The 19,575-nt window shown below is 40.9% G+C and overlaps 1 long non-coding RNA gene across 2 annotated transcripts in view; it reads left to right on the top strand.

Moving 5' to 3' along the window:
• LOC123453344 overlaps positions 1–19,575 on the top strand; it is a 45,267-nt gene that overhangs the window by 6,585 nt on the left and 19,107 nt on the right. Inside the window, exon 2 of one of the 2 annotated variants that reach the window (XR_006632743.1) lies at positions 17,176–17,223. The exons of the other annotated variant lie outside the window; for it this stretch is intronic. This is a non-coding gene — a long non-coding RNA (uncharacterized LOC123453344). The remainder of the gene's footprint in view (positions 1–17,175; positions 17,224–19,575) is intronic. 2 annotated transcript variants of the gene reach the window in all.

Below are 19,575 nucleotides of genomic sequence, written 5' to 3'. Positions count from 1 at the left end.
TTATTTCCTGAGCAATTTGGGTTATATTCAGAAACTCATTGACTATGCCAATATGTTGAAGGGTTTCCCTTACCTTTTCCTCTAGAAATTTCAGAGTTTCAGATCTGATATTAAGGTCCCTTATCCACTTGGACTCAAGTCTAGTGCATGGAAAAAGACAAGGATCTATTTTCATCCTTCTACATATAGATATCCAGTTTTCCCAGCACCATTTGTTGAAGAGGATATCTTTTCTCCAGTGAATATTTTTTGCATTTTTGTCAAAAATCAGATGGCTGTAGCTGCCTGGATTAACATCTGGGTCCTCTATTCTGTTCTGTTGATCTACATGTCAATCTTTGTGACAAGACCATACTTTTTTTTTTTGTTATTATAGCTTTGTAATATAGGTATGGTGATACCACCAACCTTATTTTTGTTGCTCAAAATTGTTTTGGCCATTCATGTTTTTTTGTGCTTCCAAATGAATTTTAAGATATTTTTCTATTTCTGTGAAGAATGCCATTGAAATTTTTATGGGGTTTGCATTAAATGTGTACATTGCTTTTGGTAAGATTTACATTTTAACCATATTGATTCTTCTAATCCAAGAACATGGGATGTCTTTCCATTTCCTTGTGTCTTTTGCAATTTCTCGCTTGAGTAAGTTCTCATTGTAGAGATCCTTCATTTCCTTAGTTAAATTTATTCCAAGGTACTTTATTTATTTATTCATTTTTGAGGCAACTGTGAATGGGAGAAATTCCCTGATTTCATCCTCTGCATGTTTGTTGTTAGTATATAGGAAAGCTACTGATTTCTGTGTATTTATTTTGTATCCTGCTACATTGATAAAAGTGTTTATCAGTGTTAACAGTTTGCTGATAGAGTCTTTAGGGTCCTTTAATGTATAGAATCATATAACCTGCAAATAATGATATTTCATCTCTTCCTTTCCAATTTGTATCCCTTTTATGAGTGTCTCTTGCCTTATTTATATAGCTAAGACTTCTAGTAATATATATTGTTCATTTTTATTTATTTATTTCAGAGTGACAGAGAGAGAGAGAGGGGGGGGCGGGAGGGAGGGAAAAGGGGTGCGCCAGGGCCAGGGCCTCCAGCCCCTGCAAAGTATCTCCAGAGGTGTGCGCCCCCTTGTGCATCTGGCTAACATGGGTCCTGGGGAATTGAGCCTTGAACCAAGGTTTTTAGGCTTCACAGGCAAGCGCTTAACCACTAAGCCATCTCTCCAGCCCAAGTTCTTTCTTTTTGATTGAAAGACAGGCAATATCAACAAGACCTCATTCTGATCTGAGGTTAAGGATGAGTTGTGAATTAAGGAAGGCAGATACTAAATAAGACTCTAGGTATCTGCCAATATCTTTTTATGTGTGTCTCTCCCTCTCTCTTTTCAAAGTTAATATCATTTTTACAGAAGTCTTTATCTTCATAGCAAAAGTGAGTGGAAGATACAGAAATTAGCCTCCTTTATTATAAAAAAATCTCCCACCATAATAGTACATTTGTTACAACTAATGAGCCTACACTGATAATGCTCACAGCCCATAGAATTTACATTCCATGGATTTGTACAGACACATGTGACATACATTCACCATCCTAATATCATACAGAATAGTTTCTTGGCCCTAGAACATCTGTGATCTATTTATTCTTCCTTCCTTCCCTAGAAGCCTAGACAACCAGTAAGCTTCTTACTGTTTCCATAGTGTTTTCCTTTTCCAGCTTATCACAGAGTTGGGATAATAGAATATTGCTGCTTTTTCAAATTGACATCTTTTACTTACTAATATGTATTTTAAGATTCCCCCCTGTAGCTTAAAGACTCATTTATTATTTATTTATTTATTTTTGGTGGGGGAGGGTTGAGATAGGGTCTCACTGTAGCCCAGGCTGACCTGGAATTCACTGTGTAGCTCCAGACATGCCTCGAACTCACAGTGATCCTCCAACCTCTGTGTCCCATATGCTGGTATTAAAGATATGTGTGACACCATACCCAGCTCATTTCTTTTTCATGCTGAATGATATCTAGTTGCCCTGTGATCTATTCACCCACTGAGAGACAGCTTTGTTGTCTCCAACTTTTGACAATTATCAGTAGAATATCCATCAACATTTTGCATGTATAGGTGTGTTTGTATGTATACAGATGCATGTGTGAGTATATCATGCATGTGTAGTGGTCAGAGGTCAACACTGGGAGTCTTACTCTCTCTCCAGCTTATTCTTTGACGCAGAATCTCTTGATGAACCACGAACTCACCAGTTTGGCTAGACTGCAGAACCTGTCTTCAACTTCCCAGCACTTGAATTACAGGGACCATGCCCCGCATTTTGTGAGGGATGTGGGGACCTGAACTCTGATCCTTATACTCTGGTGCAAGTACTACCCATTTAGCTATCTCTCAGCCCTCCTTTTTCCTCAAAAAAAAAAATCTTTTTTGTTACTTAAGTTAATTTGAGTAAATTTATGGGGTAGAACAAGAGTGGCTTCAGTGTATGGCCTCATAAACTCAGACTTTCAACTTGAGTCTCCAGTGTGTGGAACCCTGCTGGGGAAAAGGCATGCCACTGGGGGCAGATGGTAAGTTGAGCCCTTAAGGTATGTAGAGAGCAGTTGGAGCTCTGGCTGTTGGTGGTGTCGATCTGCTTGGGTCCATGGAGGATGGAGGTGAGCCAGCTTCTGCGTTTGATGTTGTTCCTCTGGAATCTGTAAGCCTGAAACAAACACTTTCCTCCCACAAGCTGTTTCTGGTTGGCTATTTGTCTCAACAAGGTGAAACTGGCTGCAGCAGGCACTAAGAGTCTTTTGTTGTTTTGTTTTATTGATTTAAGATAGGGTCACTGTTGCAATCAGTTTCACATTGATGGCAGAAAACACCTGACCAAGAGCAGCTTGTGGGAGGAAAAGATTGTTTGTTTCTTTGTCTTATAGACTCAAGGGGAAGCTCCGTGATGGGAGGGAAAAACAATGGCATGAGCAGAAGGTGGCTGTCACTTCCTGGCCAACATCAGGTAGACAACAGCAGGACAGTGTGCCAAATGATGGTAAGGGGAAGCTGGTTAAAAAGCCCATAAGTCCACCCCCAACATTGCACTGCCTCCAGGAAGCTTCAGTTCCCAAGTTGCTACCAACTGGGGACCTAGCATTCTGAATACTTAAATTTATGGTGGACAGCTGAATCAAACCACCATAGTCTCTGTGTAGCCCAGGCTGGTCTTGAACTCAGAACCTTCTAGCTTTTGCTTCTTAAGAGCTAGGATTGCAGGTGTGCACCAGAGGGCTTATCTTGGCACTAAGTGCCTTGATTATCATCATCTAGTAGCCTCTGTCCTTTCTCCTCTGCCATTTCAAAAATGAAGGAACAAACAGGGTGTGGTAGTACATGCCTTTAATCCCAGTACTTGGGAGGCAGAGGTAGGAGGTTTGCCATGAGTTCAAAGCCACCCTAGGATTTGTGATTAGTGAATTCCAGGTCAGCCTGGGCTAGAGCAAAACCCTATTTCAGGAAAAAAAATGAAGAAGCAAATATGGACTGAGTTCAAACACTTATTTTAGAATCAACATTGTCTATCTGTATATGGGGTCTTTCTACCATTCCACGAAATTTAGAGGGATAGCTGAAACCATATACCCTCAGGAGGTAGTTCAAAAAATATGGTGCAGTGCTGCACACCTTTAATCCTAGCACTCACCAGGCAGAGGTAGGAGGGTCACCATGAGTTCAAGGCCACTAGGTAGTCTAGTGAATTCCATGTCAGCCTGACCTAAATGAGATCCTACCTCAAAACAACGAATACATATGTATATGTGTGTATAAAACATCTTATTTTGGGAATATTGTAATTTTATGAATTACTTTAACTAGTTTAGGGGATGTTCACATTTCTGGCATCTTTGGGTGTGGCTATGAGGCTTTTCAGATAAGACTACAGTTTAAATTGGTGGACCTTAGTGAAGTAGACTGGCTCTCCCCAGGGTAGGTCAGCATGATCTAATTCATTGAGGTCTGGAGTAGAAAACAAGACAGAGAAAGGAGGAATTTTTATATGCTTCTTTTACTGCCTTGCTGCTTGTGCTGGGACATACTTCATGTCCCATCAGACTAGAATTTACCCATCAACTGCTCATCTTGCATGTCTCTGCTCTTGGATTGAATCATTCACTGGTTTTCCTGGGTCTACAGTGTGCAGATAGCTCATGCTAGGACTCCTTACTCTTTTTAATCTGCCATAGTCATGTGAGCCATTTTGTCATCACACACACATACACACACACACACACACACACACACACACACGTGCACATATGTGTCTTGTTCTGCTTCTCTGAAAAACACCTACTAGTAGAAATCCTTATTATCATGTTGATATCCAAAGGTAGCTCTAAACACTTTTTTCCAGTAATGGGGCTATTTGGTTTTATTTATTTCCCAAGCATAGGGAACAAGAGATTTAGCTGATTGTTTTGCTGCCATATTAGATAGCTAGCCATGTCCTAATCAGCATTCCATTCAAAGCCACCCTAAGGCCAGAAAGACAGCTCAGTGGTTAAGCGTGCTTCCAGCACAAGCATGAGGGCCTGAACAGGTCTGAGACTGTCAGAGTTCAAGTCTCCAGATCCCACATAAAACAGCTGTGCATAGTCATGTTCACCTGTAACCCCATTCCCACGGGGGAGCAGAGACCCTAGAACCTTCAAAGCCCTACAAGCTCCAGAATCAGTTAAAGGAGAATCTGGCTCAAAAGACATGATCAGGTGGAAGAGCAATGGAGTGGAACACCCAAAATTCCTCTCTGGACACCACAAGGGACACCCCCCCCCACTGCAGGCAACTGTGTGCAGTGCTTCAAGGACATACACACATACACACACCACCCACAGCACACGTTCTACATACCACATTACGCACATATACACAAGAAAGAAAAAGCCACCCTGAAGTGACTAAAGGAAGAGTGAGAAACGTAAATGGAAACATAGCTAGCCAGACAAACACCCATTGACATTTCCACGGGTAGAGGTATACATCCAATTACAGTCTTAAAATTTTTTTTTAATCTTGTTTTTATTTGTTTATTAGAGACAGAGAAAGGGAGAATGGCCACACTAAGGCCTCTAATGCAAACAAACTCCAGACATATGCACCACCTTGTGCATCTGGCTTATGTGGGACCTGGAGAATTGAACCTGGGTCCTTTGGCTTTGCAGGCAAATGCCTTAGCTGCTAAGCCATCTTTTCAGCCCCTTTTTATGTTTTAAAGAATTTTATTTATTTATTTATGAAAGAGAGAGAGAGAGAGAGAGAGAGCATTCTAGGGCCTCAAGCCACTGCAAATGAACTCCAGACACATGCTCCCCCATGTGTATCTAGCTTGCATGGGTTCTGGGGAGTTGAACCTGGATTCTTAGGCTTTGCTGGCAAGCACCTTAACTGCTAAGGCTTTCTTTTTTTTTATTACACACAAAATTATTTGCGTGTGGGTGGTAGTAGTACTAGCGTGTGTGTGTTTGCGTGTGTGTATGGGCATACCAGGGTCTCTTGCCATTGCAAGATGTGCACATGTATGCATAATTGGCTTTACATAGGTGCTGACGTTTTGAACCGGGGTCAATAGGCTTTATAAACAAGTGACTGTAACAGCTGTGCCATTTCCCCAGTCCCCAGCTACAAGCTTTCCAATAAAGGTTGGTACATTTTCATTCATTCCAATAGTCTTCTAACCTCTCTTTTTCTTATTCCAGAATAACACATCTTTTCAAGAATGAAAACACTATCAGTCTAATCCACTCGAGGGTGCTGTAAGATCACTGTGGTTTCAAATTGTACGTTATTAAGGAAATGCCTTGCCAACTAAACAGAATTCAGGGATCCATGACCTATCATACAGAGTCGGTTTGAGATAACTGTGTCTTTGATACCGTCTGTTTTTTAATGACTAGTGTTTTAAATAAATTGTCCAGGATTGATTACCTTTGTACTTTTGAGGTTGTTTCTTTTTTCCCTAGAGGAAAGATTGCTGGGTTTTGTTCTAATCTAGGCTGGGTAGCTCTAGACAGATCCCGAGCAAACATTGCACAACTCTAAGGGCAGTAGGCAGAGAAGTGGCATTTATATCATGACCCATCTATGATATATGTGACACGCCTGGAGATGCGTGGTGTTCAACCACATGGGTGGCCTTCTGTTGTCCATTGTAACCCTTAGTGATAGACATGGTACAGAGATACGCAATGTTTGACTGTGTAGAGTGACCACCTGCAGTCCTAGAGACAGCCAACATTTCGCCCATGGCTGTGTTTGTTTACAGAAAGAACTAAGAGATCAAATGAAGTTATTTCAGCATAATTCCATCATGAGTTTTGGAAAACCTTGAAAGATGTATATGATATTGATTTAGAATAGATGAGTGTGCTTATCTTCAGATACTTGGTTTATTACTTCTCATGAATACACACACACACACACACACACACACACACACACACACGAGATGCATAGGTTCTGATGCTACTAGGTCAAAGAACATGTGAGAACCATAACCAACAGAAATGGAAAGTTAAATGATAATTACTATTCTTTATCAGGATGTTTTGGATTGCTTTGGTACTCATCTTAATTTCAAATTAGACATTTATTTAAGATGAGAGAAAATGATCATTTTTTTCATTAGTAAATAGCAATTTTTATATATTACTGGTGGTAGTGCCAAAGAGAATGTCAAGCATAAAAATGTGCTGGTTTGGGCTGGAGAGATGGCTTAGTGGTTAAGTGCTTGCCTGTGAAGCCTAAGGACCCCGGTTCAAGGCTCAATTCCCCAGGTCACACGTAAACCAGAGGCACAAGGTGGCACATGCATCTGGAATTTGTTTGTAGTGGCTGGAGGCACTGGTGTACTCATTCTCTCTCTCTCTCTGCTTCTTTTTCTCTGTGTCTGTTGCTGTCCAATAAATAAAATAAACAAATATTTTAAACATGTGCTAGTTTGGGGCAGGGGAGATGGCTAGTTGTTAAGACTGGTGGCTTGAGGGCCTGAGACTGCTTGAGTTTGAGTACCTAGCACCCACATAAACACCTGGGCACTGACCACACACAATTATAATCCCAGCCCTGAAGAGGGCAGAGACTGGAGAATCTGAGGATTGCTGACTGAAAACTGGTGAAAATGGCAGCTCTAGGTTGGATGAGAGACTATCTCAAGAAAATAGTTGAATGAGTGAAAAGAGAAGGTCAGCTGGCATTCTCTTCTGGCCTTTGCACATATGCACACAGAACATGTGCATCTGTATATACACACACATCACACACTAGATACTGTACACATATGTCAAAATGTGCTGGTTGGTTAATATATTTTCCCTAGTGGAATACATTGGAAATCCAGGTGTCAGGGAGAGAGGGCATGTGGTTGATTCAGGTGTCTTCCATAAACTTATATGTTCTGAATTCTAGGTCCTCAGTTGATGGCAACTTGGGAACTGGAGCCTCCTGGAGGTAGTGTATTTTTGGGAACAGGCTTATAAGTATTATAGCAAGCTTCCCCTTGCCAAGTTTTTGGCACACTCTCCTGTTGCTGTTGTTCATCTGATGTTGGCCAGGTGATATCCACCTTCTGCTCATGGCATCACGTGCTTCCCCTTGAGTCTGTAAGTCAAAATCAAGTCTTTCCCCCACAAGCTACTCTTGGTTGGTTTTCTGCCAGCAATGCAAAACTGACTGCAACAGTAAATTCATACCAAGAAATGGGGTCGTTGATACTCGAAACTTGACTACGTGGCTTTTGGTCTTTTGGGACAGATTTGAGGGAGGAATGTGGAAGGATTTGAAACCGTGGCCCAAGAGGCACCTTCCAGTATTGTAAGTACAGTTTGATGGACTGTTCTGGTCAGTGTTAAAAGACCTGAATGCAGTAAGAACTAAGGACTGTGAGGTTTGGCTTAAAAGGGGAAGAAACAACTTTGTCAGGACTGGGCTAGAAGCAGTTTGTGTGAGTGGTTTGCTGTTATGCCTGTGTCCTGAGAACTTGTGCAGAGTTGAATTGCATAGAAATGGACTGGTGTAAGCAGAGGGATATGGCACCGAAAGAAATGGAATATTTCAGCTGAAACTGCTGCCTATTCAGCTGCAATTATCTGAGAGATTACAACCACTGAGATTGGGCCAGCTGACCTGCATTGGCACATCAGAAGAATGTGGAATCTTTTGAAGGGGCCTCAATGCTGAAAGAATTTCCTGTTCTTCAAAATTGGCCTTCCCCACCTCCCCCGGATTAACAAGTTGGTACTGTGGAGGATAACAAATGCAGGAAATAGAGGATCACTTAATTTACATCACAGTTTTGTTTTCTGGAAATTACCATGGGCAATATAAAGCAAGCTTGTTGGATTACTTGCATGGAGGCCCAATGGAGCCATGTAGATGCACCGTGAGTTGTAGTGGAAGTCAGTGGAGATGCCAGGACTATGGGATGGCTGCCAAGGAGAGTGGCCAGAACAAGATGGAGTATACCTGGGCCTATAAGCAGCTGAGTTGGAGGGGCAGAATTGGAACTCCAGAGACATCACTGGTTAGAATTATTGGACTTGGAGACTTGTCACAGTTAGGGTTGTCAGACTTGAAGCTACAGAGTGTGGTATTTGCCCTGTTTGTTTTAAATCTTGTAAAGGTTCAATTTTTCCTTGTTATGCCCAAAGCCATCTTTTGCTGTGTGAATGTTTATTCTGTGCCATTATGGTTCTTTCTTTCTTTCTTTCTTTCTTTCTTTCTTTCTTTCTTTCTTTCTTTCTTTCTTTCTTTCTTTCTTTCTTTCTCTCTCCCTTCCTTCCTTCCTTCCTTCCTTCCTTCCTTCCTTCCTTTCTTTCTTTTTCTTTCTTCCTCCCTCTCTCCCTCCCTCCCTCCCTCCCTCCCACCTTTCTTTCTTCCTTCCTTCCTTCCTCCCTCCCTCCCTCCCTCCCTCCCTCCCTCCCTCCCTCCCTCCCTCCCTCCCTCTTTCTTTCTTTCTTTCTTTCTTTCTTTCTTTCTTTCTTTCTTTCTTTCTTTCTTTCTTTCTTTCTTTTTGTATTACCATTCAGGTAAAAGACTTTGGACTCTGGATCTGGGTGTGGTAGGGCACACCTTTAATTCCAGCACTCAGGAGGCAGAGGTAGGAGGATTGCCATGAGTTCAGGGCCACCCTGAGACTACATAGTGAATGCCAGGTCTGCCTGGGCTAGAGTGAGACCCTACCTCTAAACCTTCCACTCCCCCACCCCAAAAAAGACTTTGGACTCTGGGGATGTTTGACCAGCATTGGGATTGAAGAAATTATGGAGACTTTTAAAGTTGGTCTAAATGCATTGCATTTTAATATAATCTATGATTATAAATTTATGGGGGTCAGGGGTAGAATGTGATGGTTTGAATCTGATGTCCCCATAAACTAATGTGTTCTGAATGCTAGTTCCCCGGCTGGTGGCAATTTGGGAATTGGAGCCTCCTGGAGGAAGTGTATTGTGTATGGGGGGTGGGCTTATAAGTGGTATAGATAACTTCCCCTTGCCAGTGTTTGGCACACTCTCCCTCTGCTTTGTCTACCTGATGTTGGTTAGGAGGTGATGTCCACCCTCTGCTCATACCATAGTTTTTCCTGCCATTTTGGAGCTTCCCCTTGAGTCGGTAAGCCAAAATAAACCCTTTCCCTCTACAAACTGCTCTTGGTCAGGTGTTTTCTGCCAGCAGTGTGAAGCTGACTGTAACAGAGTGTTTGCTTCCTACTTTAGACATAGCATTTGATTGTCTGTAGATACAAGAGTGGCCCAATTGTCAAATGTATTGATCCATCTATTCAACAACTGTTTGTCTAGGGTTGGGCATTATTTCAGATGTCAGGGGCATACTAATAAAAAAAGTACACCAAGATCCCTGCCTTCTTTAAGGTTATATTCTGGAGGGAGACATGAATAATGAATAATAAACACAGAGTTACCTATGCAATATATTAAGTGTGACATCCTAACAAAAAATAAATCTAGGATAGGCATGTTGGCATTGCAGAGGGACAGGTGTAGTCGTTAGGGAAGGTCTCACTGGTGGAAGATAACATTGAAGCCAAGACACAGAGAAGATAGGGTATTAGTAATTCAATTTATGTGAGTGGAAAAGGCAGAGAAACTATCCAGACCAGATGTCTTGAGAAAGGAGAGCATTTGGTATGTACGAAGGATATGAGGAAGATTATATGGCAAGGACAGTGTGACCATGCAGGGTAGAACTTCGTAGATCATTGCATGAACTTGGCCTTTATTATCTGTTTGGGAGTCACTTCAAAGTTTTTAAGCAGGATGTTATAATTTTCATTATGGAAGGACCCTGTGGGCGAGAACTGACTACCTATTGTCCATAAGAGATGGGAGAAAGTTGCATAGGAGACTAAATATCTCCTTGTTTCTTAGGATATACAATTTTGCTTTATGTTTTATATACATCACTATGTAGAATAAGGGTATGAAATTTCAATGACTCCAAGAAGATTAAGAGTATAAAGAAACATTATGATGAGAGAAGCACTTATCACAGTGGAAAAAGCTTTAACTTGGGAGTCCTAGCTATACTTTGGGCACGTTGTCTGCTCTCCATGTCTGTCTTATCACCTACGAAACCATGGTGATGGACATGATGAGCACTGAGCTCTAGCCTTCAATATTCTCTGTTCTGGTTTTTTAATAACTGTCTTAGCCACGTAACTGCGTGTCTGTCTCTAAGCCATTGCACTTTTTTTTCCCTATGAAGTCAGTAGGAAACTATTCTCCTATTGTATTGCAGTGCTGGTAAGTGGGTTCCTACTGTGGCTAGTCTCTTTAAGTGAGTGAGAGTCTCTAGGTCCTTTTGTTGTACTTAGGAAAGGGACCAGACACACAAATTATAGGGAAAGGTTGGTCAGTTGCTGTAGGGAAGTCTCAGAGTGGCAGTTCCAAGAAGCATGCAGACTGCTTTCTGTGCACAGATACTCAGTTTCTCAAGTGCCACCAGGCAAGCACTTCAGGCACATACTGACTATGTTAACTAGGCATTGATACAGAAATCACACTGATCATAACATGTCAGTGCTGTATGGATAAGGCACTCATTGAGTATCAGTATCTCCCATACAAAGGCAACTTTAGTCAGAGATTTGCTAGTGAGCATAAAAAAAAAAACTGCAAAGACATAAATGTGTAAATAAAGAAAAAAAACCCACAAAATGCAAATGTAGTTTGTAAAGTGTTTATGAAGAACTCCATCGTAGATGTAACCTTAAGCACTAGTTTCCTTTATGTAGCTATTCCTGAAACCCATCTGAAGCTACATTAAAAAAATTTATTGTTATTTATTTATCAGACACAGAGGGACAGAGGGACAGAGGGACAGAGGGAGGGAGAGAGAGAGAGAGAGAGAATGAGAGAGAGAGAATGGGTGTGCCAGGGCCTCTAGCCACTATAAACAAACTCCAAATGTATGCGCCACAATGTGCATTTGGCTAACATGGGACCTAGAGAATTGAACCAGGGTCCTTAGGCCTTATAGGCAAACACCTTAACCACTAAGCCATCTCTCCAGCCCTGAGGCTACATTTTAACTTCTTTCCCAAATACTAGTAAAGAAACCCCAAAGCCATTGTTTGAGGAAAGGCTTTTTGGCTATGTTTTTTGTTTTTGTTATTTTTCTTTGCTTTTGGATTAGTCAGTGATCCAGAATTTGTTGTGTTCATTTTCACTGGCATCATGACAACTAACATGAATATTCATTCAATCAATATCTTCTGACTCCATATGCTTGTAGGTGCTAAGAATTTAGTTATGAGAAAATCATGGAGAAACCATCACAGAAAAACAGTAGCATAAATTATTACCAATGTTTTGCTCTTGTCCTGAAGAAGTTTTCTTAATTCTAAATCTATGAACTTAATATGAAAAATCAGTATTTTTATTCTAACAGCTCCACAGAATAACTGGTATCCCTTTGGCTATTTAAAAATTTAGGGAAGGGTTGGAGAGATGGCATAGCAGTTAAAGTGTTTGCCTGTAAAACCCAAGGGCCCATGTTTGACTTCCCAGATCCCACGTAAGCCAGACACACAAGGTAATGAATACACAAGGTTGCATATGTGCACAGCACAAGGTGGTACACACATATGGGATTCAATTACAGTGGTTGGAGGTCCTGGTGCATCAACTCTCTCTCTGTCTCTCTCTACACACACACACACACACACACACACACACACACACACACACACACACACAGTAGGTCTGTGGGGCTGGAGAGATGGTTTAGTGGTTAAGGCATTTGCCTGCAAAGACAAAGGACCCAGGTTCAACTCCCCAGGACCCACGTAAGCCAGATGCACAGTGTGGTGAATGTGTCTGGAGTTTGTTTGTAGTGGCTGGAGGCCCTGATGCACCCATTCTCTTTCTCTGCCGCTTTTTTTTCTCTCCCTCTCCCTCCCTTTCTTTCTTAAATAAATAAAAATTAAAATATTTTTAAAAAAACTTTCTCTCATGCAGTACAAAAACTTTTTAGAAAAAGGTAGATCTGTTGGGCTTGTCTCAAAAAAATTTAGGGAAGAATTCTATCAATATGGCAACATGAAATTTGTAGGAAAATGGATGGACATGGAAATAATTATGTTAAGTGAAAGAACCCAAACTCAAGAAGACAAAAACCACATGTTCTCTCTGCTATGTGGATCCTAGCTTGTAATATCTGTAAGTATCTATATAGAGGGGGAAATTGTGGGTAAAACCTATAAAGGAAGAATGGTACCCGAGAGTGAGTATAAAAGGATGAGTAGGAAGAGGCATAAGGGAGGGGTGAAAGGACACATGTGACATGTAAACACAGGGGGAGACTACTGTGGGGAGCGGGGGAGCTGGAGAGTGGGGGGTTGAGAAGAGGAGAGGGAGTGAAAATCTACTAAAACAAGCCATACCTAAAAATGCTAGAATGCATGATACCTAATCTCTGTATGATAACTAAAAAAAATTAAATTAAAGAAGTTCAGGGAAGAAAAAATTCACAAAAGTACTATCTTTGAATAAATGAAACATTTTTCAAACATTTACCATTGTTTCTCGCTTTTGGACAAATTAAGTCTAATTTCTTTCCTGAACTATAAGATAAAAATTGTTGCAGGACTCTTGGAGTTAATACTTAACAACTATCAGTGAAAACATTACATCATTTTCTAGAGAACTTGTTTCAAAATATTCTGTCTTCACATCATCCCTTTCCCCAGTGCTTTTGGAGCAAGAGAGTTGAACTGTGAAATTAGTGCTTTCATGGAAGACTCTACTGAAAATGATTAGTCAAAGTACATTTTAATGGGAAAGTGGATCAATAGTATATTGTTACTTATTTATTTGGAAGGAGGGAGATAGAGAAAGAGAGAACAGGCATACCAGGGCCTCTTGTGGTTACAAATGAACTCCAGATTCATGTGTCACTTTGTGCATCTGGCTTTACCTGGGTACTGGGGAATTGAACCCAGGTCATTAGGCTTTGTAGGCAAGTGCCTTATCCATTGAGCCATCTCTCCATCTGCCATACTCAGGCTGTCAGGCTTTGCAAGCAAACACCTTAACTGCTGAACCATCTCTACAGGCCTTACATCGCTGTTTGAATATTCTGGCCAAATCTATTATAATCATGTTTCTGTCTCTTTCTCTCTCTCTCTGGCGTGGTAGCAGCAGCAGTACCAGTGTGGGTTGTAATGTCTGTGTAGTGTTTTGTATGCACATGTATGCACCAGTATGTGGCCCACGAGTGCCTGTGAAGGCTAGAGAACTGAGTGGCCTTCCTCTATCGCTCACCTGCATGTTTCCTTGAGACAGAATCTCTTGCAGAACCCAGAGCTGCCATTTTTTTTTTTTTTTCTGTCACACTGGCTGACCAGTGATGCTCCAGTCTCTGCTCCCCACACGACTGTGGTTACAGGTATGTATGACCATGCCTCGCTGTTTACATGGCTGGGGAGTTGATCTTGGGAGGAGTTCATCTCTGAGGAGGTATCAGGCCCTCTTGCTTTCATGGTTTAAGTGCTCTATCCATTGAGCCATCTCCCTGGCCTGTGTTTGTCTTTTTTTTTTTTTTTTCAAACATTGATAACTGTATATGTAAGAATTTTAAGTACACTTGTCCATTTAGGCTTATACCCTTCCACTTTTCCTTGAACTCATAGTTCTTCATTTCAATTTCTCCCAAAATCCATACGAGACTCGTGTTTACCTGGAACTTGTGACACTTCTTCTCTTAGGCTAGACCTATCATATTGTATGTGTAGAAGGGAGAGCAAGCTCTCCCAAGCCTCCTTTCTTGTTTTAGTCCCCAAAGACCATGCAGTGACCCAACACCAACTCTGTAAGAAATGCTTCCATTTAATTGTCCTTCAGAAAATTGCCTTTCTGTTCCTCTTCAGGAAGTCATGCCTAGTTTTCATGACCATCTCTTCTTTCTCTCTTCTGGTGAGTTTTCACCTGTTCTGTTTTGTTAAGCATTCTTCTGGCCCTGGCCCTCTACATCACCTATGCAGATTATAGTCACTGCAGCTGTAATAAAGTTTGACCTAGTTTACACAGCTATGGAAATTGAGGATAAGGTATGACCATATGGCTTATGAATTAATAGATCTTTTCTTTTCTTGTCCAAAAGATTAGATGATGATCCTTTTGTCAGTCAGGCACTTAACATGGAAGTGTTGGCTTAGGGGGCTTTGGCATGTGCAGAGAGGTGGAACCCAGATAACAGCATGGCCTTGCTGAATGAAATAAGGATAAGCCAACTTGTTGAGGCTTCAAAAACTGGAGTTTGTGGGGTAGAGGACCCAAAAGGAGGACCAACAAGGGAACGAACTCCAGACATTTGCATAGGTGTCCCATTGAATATCTGACTAAAATACCTAAGAAGAGACCTCACAAGGCCAGGCAAGATCAGTCACCAGGGAAAGAACAACTGCTGATGGGCTGTCCACGCAACAGCTATCAGTTTCACAGGCTCATGAAAGGTCTCTCTGTGGAGTCCCTGCCTTCCTCACTAGCCAGCATGAAGTGAGCAGCCTTCTCAGCTGGCGAGATGTTTCGCTCACCTTGGTCCAAGGTAGTGGAGCTGGTGAACCATGGACTAAAACTGTGAGCCCAGTTAGATCTTTCTTCCTGCGGAATTGCTCCCCACAGTATCAGACTAGTATGAATGGAGATGGAAACAAGGAAAGAGATCTTTTGTGAGCGCAGAGCAGAGACGGGAAGCAGACTCCACGGGCATGCACAGACTTGAACAGTCTTGCAGCCAGGGTGAGGAGACCCTAAGGAAGACAGCAGAAGAGATTGTTGCCACATCTCAGTAGATGGTTAGTGCAGTGAGGAAGCATTGACTCCAAGGATACCAGTTCTCTAGAAGGAGACCAGTTAAGATCCCAAGTTGGCAGGTGGTCCATCTATATGTTGTGGTTGGATGTACTTAAGTCGCAGCTTGGTGATTACCAGGGAGGAAGAGAGAAGCAAAGAGTGTTCTTCTTAATACTGAACTTCCATTTTGGCACATCTGTTTGTTTCTTGCTAAACAGGCTGAAATAAAATGATTTCCTGCTCCCTAGTTGCTCTTCTAAGCATGGAACTTCGGATTCATTACTGGATAATTTTAGAGATGTGCTTATTTCTGGAGAGACAGAGAGAGAGAGAGAGAGAGAGAGGGAAAAAAAACTTGAAGTAAGCCTGCAAACCTACAAAAGGCTATGCATTTTGTGTAGGTAAGCAATTTGAAATTTAATATGTAGGTACATTATTGAGAGTAAAGCTAAAAAATTGCAATAGACAGCTAAAAAAATGAATGGTGTTCTCTCTCATTTTAGAGATGTGATGATTAAGGACTTGCCACCTCACTTTGTCTTATCAGCAAACACACAGCTGCAGTAAAAATCTCCATGTTCCCTGCCAATGGGCTCTCAGAGAACTGAGTCCTGTGTCTACCTGATTAAACCCCGCCCCCCACTGAACATCAGGATGATTTAAGAGACATGCACATCCCAGCCATGGCCCTCATAGTCCCTTGCAGTTTAGCTAAGAGTCACAATGGATTTAAGTTCAGATAATGTTCCTGTTTAAATGATCTGGACATAGACTTTGATGTCATCCAGATTTGATTTGAAATACTCTCTAGTTTTGAGTCACTACAAGTTTGTTGGTTTATATTTCCTAAAGTAATTCAGGCCTTTCTAGTTTTTTTTAAATAAATTATTTTTCTTTTATTTATTTATTTATTTACTTGTTTTAGTTTTTTAAATTTTATTTATTTATTTTTAATAAGAGAGAGAGAGAGAGAGAGAGAGAGAGAGAGAGAGAGAAAGAGAATGGGCATGCCAGGGCCTCTAGCTACTACAAATGAACTCCAGATGTCAGATGTATGTGCCCCCTTGTGCATCTGACTTACATGGGTCCTGGGGAATCAAACCTGAGTCCTTTAGCTTCACAGGCAAGCACCTTAACTGCTAAGCTATTTCTCCAGCCCCAGGCCTTTCTAGTTCTGTTTCTTCATCTGTTTATGTTGTTTCATTTTCCTATTAAAATATTTTGTGTCAGCATGCAAAATATAATGGGTTTAATTTTATTTTCATATATACACCTACCACTTAATTTCCTTGTGTTCAATTAACCTTCTTTGTCCCTGGTTTCCTTCCTTGCCCTCACATAGTTCCCCTTATTCTTTCACATTCTCTATCTGTCATCTGTCTGTCATCATCGTCAGTCTACATCTGGATTTTTACATGAGACAACATGTTCCTCCTCTATTACCCTTTCTTGTTCCCACCTCTCCACCACCTTTGTACTTTCTGTCCCTAAATAATCCCACTTTTACTTTGATGTAATATATCAGTATCTACATATCTAAACATTGCCTTATGGGGCTTTTTTTGTTTATTTTTCAGAGGTGTTTTCTCTGTGTAGCCCAGGCTAACCTCAACATTACTACTTAGACTAGGCTGGCTTTGAAGTTGTGGTAATCCTGCCTCAGCCTCCCAAATGTATGGATTACTCTTTTAGCACCAAGATGTGGAGATAGCTATGTGAGCTCTGGTGGGGTCTTGGCTTGCTGGGTTATTTTTTTTGTTTTTATTTTTTGTATTTACTGACTGTTTGTTTCTCTCTGCTTGGATCTGTCAAAGGGAACCAGTTTCTTCTGCCACTGATGGAACTTCCTCTGAATCTGTAAGGTGAAATCAACCTTTCCTCCCATAAACTGTGTTTGGTTGAATGTTTGTTCCAGCAATGTGAAGCTCACTGTGATAACTGTCTATGGGATTCTGACTTGGTTTCCAATACCAGATATGAGTTCCGTCCTACTGAATGGACCTCATGTCCAATCAAAGAACTGTTGGTTACCTGCAAGGGCTGTGTGCCACTATTGCACAGCATGTACTTCTTGTCTATCTGGTTAATTTTGCAGCAAGAGTGCATTTCAACTCTGAAATTTCCTTTTGAATTTTTGTCTTGATGATCTACTTATCTATTGATTGATAATGGGGTATTGAAGTCATCCATTATTATTATACTTGAGCCTATCTGGCCTTTTAGACCAAGCAGTATTTGTTTTGTGAAATTGAATGTACCAATATTAGGAGCATATATATTTTTTCAGTTTTCTAAACCATTATTTTTTCACAATTTTTATACATGTATATAATGCATTTTGATCATCCCCGCACTTTTGTCTTCCTCCTCACTCTCACTGAGCTGCTTCTTCCTAAGTAGTCCCACCTCTGCATTGATGTCTCTTTTTTTGTGTGTGTGTGTATATGACCCACTGCATTTAATGAAGGTTGCTTACATGAACAAGGGTAGAGGAATATTCACCAGGGTGTATGCAACTTACCACTGGCTACACCACTGAAGAAAATGTCTCCCCCTCTAGCAACCCTCAACTGCCAATGACTCCTCAGGGGCCTTACTCCCTCCTCCACCATCCGTGATGGAGTGTTGATGGGCTCAATACTGTGCAGGTCTTGTTCAGGTAAAGACAGATACCATGAGGTCATGAATGCAATGGGCCATGTCATATTTTTTTTAATTTTTTTAATGGGCGCTGTGGTAAAAATATCTGACAAAGGCAGTTAAAGGAAAAAAGCTTTTTGTAAAAAAACCAAAAAACGTTAAAATTTTTATTTATTTATTTATTTGAAAGAGAGAGAAGGGGGGAGAGGGAAAGGGAGAGAGAGAGAATGAGCACACCAGGGCTCCAGCCAATGCAATCAAACTCCAGATGCATGTGCCACCTAATGCATCTGGCTTATGTAGGTCCTGAGTAGTTCAATGTGGGTCCTTAGGTTTCACAGGCAGCACCTTAACCACTAAGCCATCTCTCCTGCCCCAGAAGAAAGATTTTATTTTGGCTCACAGTTTGAGGATGTGAGAATGCTTTTTCTTTTCCAGAAGCTTTCTAACACCTCTGGTATGCATAAAGCCAGCTGGCAGGGACGAAGATTCCAGCTCAGTTCCAGTTTAGTTTCTCTGTGTCCTACAACTGAAATGTGTGGTGTCTTTAGCAATAGCGTCTTACCATCTAGCTTTGCTGTATAATGGGAGGGAAAGATTTAAGCAGAGACAGGACAAGGGAATGAGTGAGAAAGAGGTGGTGGGAGAATGAATCAAAATTAAGAATATGTGAACAAACCATATGGAAACCTACGATTTGATAAGCAAATTAAAATACAATTTTTTAAAAAAGTGTGAAGCTCCCCTATGTGGGTGGTTAAAGCTGCTACCAGAAGCCATAGGTTATTCATTGTAAATTCCAGTGCTGGGGATGAGATGTCTCCCAATGAGTTGTTGGTAAGGGAGGCTACAGAGGTCCCTAAAACAATATAAGCTCTTGCCTTTGCTCTCTTGTTCTTATTTAGGGCTTGCTGGTTACCGAGTTGCAATAACTGATTATTTTTCTTATTTTCTGGAGAGTGAGCGTGTACTCACAGAAAGGTGGAACTCTATTTGTAGGCCTCCTTTAAGTACCTTCTGCAGTGCTGCCTTGATGGTCATGAAATGCCTTAGCTTATATTTGTCTAGAAATCGCCAGTTTGTGTCAAATTCTACATCTAAGAAAAAAGTTTCTGTGGGTCTTTTCATACTTCAGGAAGACAGCTACAAGCATGCTAATTTAAACATTTATCTGTTGCTATGACTTATGATGTCTTCAACTAGTTATGTAATTAGATTGCATATTTTAAATATAAAATTATTTTCAGGCCTTTATCGTTTAGACTTTTTATCTTATTTCAACCACTGATGAGCTTTTTTGGTGACACAGCATTAAAACAAATAATTACATTTGTGCATATCTAGTTGACTAACAAACAACAGAAATTAAATCATAATTCAAGAGTATTGAGTGTATTCAGTAGTTAATAGGGAGAAAAATATTATTTATTCTTTAATTTGAAAGCACTTTAACAGAGTAAGTTACTTTCTCTTCTCACCTAGATTTTCCTGACTCTTCATTTACATGAGACAGCAGATGAAGCCAGGAATAAAGATATTATGTCATATTGTTCCTACCATAATATTTACTGATG

This window comes from Jaculus jaculus, chromosome 11 (genome assembly GCF_020740685.1).
Source record: "Jaculus jaculus isolate mJacJac1 chromosome 11, mJacJac1.mat.Y.cur, whole genome shotgun sequence".
Lineage (NCBI taxonomy): Eukaryota > Metazoa > Chordata > Mammalia > Rodentia > Dipodidae > Jaculus > Jaculus jaculus.
The sequence above is the reverse complement of the archived record's forward strand: the minus strand, read 5'-3'. Positions and strand labels throughout refer to the sequence as shown.